Here is a 6,000-nt window from a genome sequence, read left to right as displayed (position 1 = left end):
CCTGCTCTGCTCCCACCACTGGCTTCCATTTATCTTCTTGCTGTGAAACAGGCAGCACCTGTCGTCTCATGAGCTCCCAGAGGCTGAACCTCCCTCGGAACCACCTGGAGGGCTCTCTGGGGTGCTCCCAGGAGTCCAGGCAGGTTTGGGGCTCTCATACCGTAACTCAACTCCCGTCCGTGATGAAGGTCCTGGAGTGAGAGCCAGGACACACGAAGTGACTGACATACCTAAGATCCAAGATCTCAGAACAGCTTCCTTCAGAAAAAACTCATCATTGTGGATGCTAAAATGGGCTCAGGGCAGTTCTGGAGTCGCCTGGACCCCCCATGGTGGGGAAAGTCTACAAGCAGTGGCCCCAGGATAGCCCCCAAAGCTGGGGGTTGCAGCAGAAGCGGTGGGCCTTGAGAGTGCCTAGAGCTGATCGCCAAAATCTGCGTCAGGTGCGCAATTACGCAGGTGGAGGCCGAGTGGTCTCAGGCAGCCTGACCTCCTGGCTCACCGCCTTCTCCCTCCTCCACTTTACTTTCACTTTTTTTTTCTTTTCAGTATGTGTAGGATGGCCCACCACAGCTTCCTCTGCCGCCTCTTCATCCCCACCAAAACTTTCCTCCTTTCACACTGCGGCGCAAATGACCCGTGACAGCAGAGAGGAGAGTGCCTAAGAGCTTTCTCCCAGCCACCCTCCCCGGATAATTGTTTATGATGGAAAATTCCAGTCCCATAAAACCAGAATAATACAACGAACCCCCATATCTCCATCACCCAGCCTCGACAATGATCAACTCCGAGCCAATGCAGTTTCTTCTATACCGCCCACCCCAAAGGGGCATTTTGAAGCAAATCCGAGACTTCATTTCTTTTCAGTATGTGCAGGATGGGCTTGCTTTTTCTTTCAAAACGTTTTATGTATTTATTCATGAGAGACACAGAGTCTGATACACTGGAGCAGAGGGAGAAGCAGGCTCCCTGAGGGGAGCTCCATGTGGGACTCGATCCCAGGACCCCAGGATCTCGCCCTTAGTCGAAGGAAGACACTCAACCCCCACGCCACCCAGGCGTCCCTGTGCAGGACTTTCTTGAACCTCGGTCTGACCACATCACATGCTGGTGAAGGGCCTCCGGTGGCCTGGGACAGTCCAGCTGGCTTGGAGGAGTTGGACAGGGCTCTCTGCAATCTGCTGCCACCCATCTGTTCATCTTGCATCCCTCCATCCCCTAGCAGACCCTACCGATCCTTCTAGCCCACATCAAATATTGTTCCCCCAAATGCCACATTTTTTTTTTCCCTCATCTGTCACTTGGTACATGTTCCTCTTGCGAGACTTACCACTCTATCGCCCAAGCCTCGGTCAGGGCTGGCTTTTCTCTGCAGCTTTCCCTGAATTCCTAGAGGGGTGGATCGGGCCCTCCGCTGGGCTCCAGTCACACACAGACATCTATTTACAGCACTTATTTATCAGAGGGATGTTGCTTACTGTGAGGTAGGCCCTGCTCTAGGGATATTCTAAATAAATGGTACCTGATTTAACCCACAGAAAATAACTCTCATGAAGTCACAGATGGGAAAAGCGGGGCGCAGAGAGGTGTAGGTCACCCAAATAATAAGTGCAGAATTAGGGTTTTCAACCCAGGCGATCTGGTTTCTTAACCACCCTCTGAGGCTGCTTATTCTAGTACAGTCTTGTATTTGTCACATATGTGTCGCTCTCTGCCAGCCATGAAGTCTTTGAGAATAGGGCTGGGGCTGCTTCCCCTGGGGCACCCAGGGCTAATGCCTGTATCTGGCGCCTTTTAGGCTTGAGCATGAAAAAGTATAAGGCACTCTTTCTGGTCGTTTGGAGAAACTCCAAGGCGTGACTCCTCCTAGATCCGTTATCATCTCCATAGGATCAGGGCTTAGGCTTAACAGGATTCCCGGTCTTCTTTCCACCCAACATGGGGTGCACTCCCTTCAGCGAGGGCTCCCTATGGCCCTCACCTGGAAGAGCACGCTTTGGCGAGGGGTGGAGGGGCAACTGGACCGGGGGCTGGTTTTACTGAGGAATTTGAAGATGCCTGCAGGTGTTTTGGATATGCCCTTGGGGCGCAGCCTCTTGATTGAGAATCACTGAGCTGGAGAGATAAGCTACTAAGACAAAATTTAGGCAACAGTCCTGGCTGGAGGGGGAGCTTGAGGACCCTGGGGACAGAGTCTCTCCCATCCTTCTTCTGTCTCCCAGCCTCTCCTAAAGGCCATTCCTGACCTAGGAATGGTTGATCTCGGCCAACTGGAGTGACTAGTGTTACTTTTCATGTGGAAAATATTTTTTTCTTTTTCCCTTACGTCCAGTGGAATTATTCCAGGGATTGATTGCACATTTGAGCAAATTCCTGCGAGCAGACAGGAAAGCATGAATGTTTACGACCTTCTCTGACCTGATTCTATTTCAAGGACACGGGTCATTAGCGGCTGGCAGCAGGGAGAGCTGTATGCATACCTTCGAACAGTTTTGTAACCAAATTTGGGCATAAGTTTTTTTTTTTTTTTGGTCCTTGAGGTGGTGTTATTATTTACTGGAAATTCTATTATCAAATCCTGGCAGCAAAAACCTTTCTTTTCTTTCTCCACAGTTCTCACTAATTGGAAGCTGCCATCATTCACTGTCTTGCTATAATCTAACTAATGACCTAACCTAAGCCTTTTATTTTATTATTTATTTATTTATGATAGTCACAGAGAGAGAGAGAGAGAGAGAGAGAGAGAGAGAGGCAGAGACACAGGCAGAGGGAGAAGCAGGCTCCATGCACCGGGAGCCTGATGTGGGATTCGATCCTGGGTCTCCAGGATCGCGCCCTGGGCCAAAGGCAGGCGCCAAACCGCTGCGCCACCCAGGGATCCCCCAACCTAAGCCTTTTAAACAAGAGGTTTCTTAGCACCGTTCTCCAGCAAAGACGATGCACAAAACAAAAACCAGACCTTAGTATCCAGTTCAGAGGCTTTCTAGTGTGACCTCAGGAAAGCAGCACTGCCTGTTTAGCTCTCATTTTCCTCATTTCTTAGTTGGGCTAGGATGTAACCATTCGGTTTTGCCTTGCCTGCTGGCAGATCTGATGGGTAGGCGCTGCCTGGAATGCCCGGCTGGGAAGTGTAGCGGGAAATGGTGCTATGATGGATTGTTGATGTCTGCTGAGGGTGAGGGAGCATTAGTGACATAATTCACCAAGTGTTTGTCAACTCTGGGTTTGCAGCATCCAAGGTTCTGTCCCTGTAGAGATACATAGAATGTGTTTAATGTGTGAGCTGGCCCTAGAGGCAAGATCCACCAGGCAGGAGGTTAGTGTTTCAGTGTGTCATTCGTAGGTATAGATCCCCAAAGCCTCCAAGAGATGTGGAGACCCTGAGGGCTTTGTGCATCCCAGAATGTCTTATGTACTAGATGAGTCTGACACCTGCTTCGTACGTTGTTACTAACCAAGCTAGGCTTTTAGATCCCCAGGTCCTGGGCACAATGCTGAGTGAGGGTAGGTGGGGGGACTGGGCTCTGTGGCATCCCAGGAAGAGATGGGCTTTCTATGTGTGTAGTATTAGAGTCCTGGACAAACAATTAGGATTCTTGTAATCTGTAAGATTAGAAAGTGTCCAGATATCCCAATAAAGGACCCATTGAAGACGTCTTCTCAGTCTTAGGTTCTAGAACTTGTTCAAAGTCACATGGGATGGGGAGGAGGGAGCTGAAAGACACCAGAAGCCTACAGTGGGGGTGCCTAGGTGGTTCAGTCCGTTAAGCATCTGCCTTTGGCTCAGGTCATGATCCCAGGGTCTTGGTATGGAGCCCCACATCAGGTTCCCTGCTCAACAGGCAGCCTGCTTCTCCCTCTCCCTCTGCCTGCTGATGCAGAGTCATTAAGTAACCTACAGGTAGGAAAAGGTAGATCAAAGTCACTCTTTTTGACAGTTCTGAACTCTGATCACTGCATACTTTATATCAAGATTTCTGTATGTTTAGGGATGCCTGGGTGGCTCAGTGGTTGAGTGCCTCCCTTCAGCCCAGGGCGTGACCCTGGAGTCCCGGGATCGAGTCATCGGGCTCCTTGCAGGGAGCTTGCTTCTCCCTCTGTGTCTCTGCCTCTCTCTGTGTCTCTCATGAATAAATAAATAAAATCTTAAAAAAAAAAAAGACTTCTGTATGTTAAGTAATTGTCAATGCATTTGGACCCCAGTATCTCCATATTTGTGACTAGGGTGTACCTTTTTTAAATTTTTTTTTTAATTCTTAAAAAAAGAAAAAACCAAACATTAATTATATGGGTGTTTTGTAGACCAATTGCTAACATAAATAGTTTCAAAGGCAATTTGTTTTTGTAACTTATTTTTATTCTTACAAATCTAATTTGATAAAACCTAATAAAATTACTCATGTGAAATATTTTCCTTTAACACTTTATAGATTAATCAAATTCATACCACAGTAGGTTTTGTTGTTGTTTAAATAGAGAGTTCTCATGATTTTAGTATTACACAACTTTATGCTGACATTACATTCAGAAACAAGTTTAAAAAATGGTATTATAAACACATGGGGGTAGTAAAAAAAAAAAAAGAAAAAACCAATCAGAAACAGCAACAACAGAAAAAGCCATGCAGAGTTGCTGTGCATTAGGAAATCATGTGTTTTTGCTGCTATAAATCTTTACTGAGGACAAACCTAAAAATTAGTCCTCCTAAAAGGTGAAAAAAATATAGCAATTCCTGGTTTTTTTCTTTAGCAACTATGTTTTTTTTTTTTTTTTCTTCTATGCAATGGTTTGGTTTCTTTAGCAATGTAACCTCCAAAGAGGTTTTTTTTTTTTTTTTTTTTTAGCAACGTAACCTATGGTTTACTATGTTTTTTTTCTGTAGCAACATAACCTCCAAAGAGTACAATATATTATAGAGTTGCAAATAAACTGTACTAATAAAAACTGGGTTCAGTCCAAATAGTGGAGAAGATTATTAAAAAACAACATTCAGTTGAGTACATTTATTTTTTATTCTTCTAATTTTTAAAAAAGGTTTTATTTATTCATGAGACACACAGAGAGAGGTAGAGACACAAGCAGAGGGAGAAGCAGGCTCCCTGCAGAGAGCCTGACGTGGGACTGGATCCCGGGACCCTGGGATCACGCCCTGAGTGAAAGGCAGATGCTCAACTGCTAAGCCACCCAGGCTTCCCTAATCCAGTAATTTTAAGGATCAGATTGCCTTTATTGAACAACTCCTGGATCAGGCAACAATCCCATCTAGAGGGTAGAGGGGAGCTTAACTCAGCTAAACAAGAGAAAGGTTTTTAAAGACAGAGGGCATTAAAAGAAAATAATTGATTAGCAAGGAATGAATTGTTTAGACAGGCTGCCCTCTAAAGGGTGGTGGAAGGGGTCTATCAGTAAATTTCCTAGTATTGGCCAGGAAATTCCATGTTGACTAGTTAAAGATTACATTCCCAATAGCTATTCCCAATAGCAACTATGGTGGGTAAAATTTTTGATATGGTTACAAAACAAAACATAGTTGATTAGTTGAATTCCTGTTTTATTATTATATTTTTAAAGATTTATTTATTTATTTTAGAAAGAGGAGTGAGTGAGCCCAGGAGAGGGGCACAGGGAGAGAGAAAATCCTGAAGCAGACTCCTTGATGAGCAGGGGCTCGTGGATACCAGGAATCTGAGAGCATGACCTGAGCTGAAATCAAGACTTGGGTGTTTAACCGACTGAGCCACCCAGCTGCTGCCCTCTATTTTAAAATTTATACAGAAAGCATGGTCTCTATGAAAATTTCAATAAAATGAAAATGGTTAGAAATTGTTCTCCATGGACAACTGATCACACCTTTTAATCAACCTAATGTAAGTTGCCTAAAATCAGCACTGATGAAATTGACATTAATGTGTGATGAAAATATTTACAGTCTCAAACAGGGATCAAAAATACCATCAGGGGCAGTAAACATAACTGTGTTGAATGCAGTATTAAAATGTT

Source organism: Nyctereutes procyonoides, unplaced genomic scaffold (genome assembly GCF_905146905.1).
Source record: "Nyctereutes procyonoides isolate TBG_1078 unplaced genomic scaffold, NYPRO_anot_genome, whole genome shotgun sequence".
NCBI lineage: Eukaryota > Metazoa > Chordata > Mammalia > Carnivora > Canidae > Nyctereutes > Nyctereutes procyonoides.
This window is presented reverse-complemented; position numbering follows the sequence as displayed.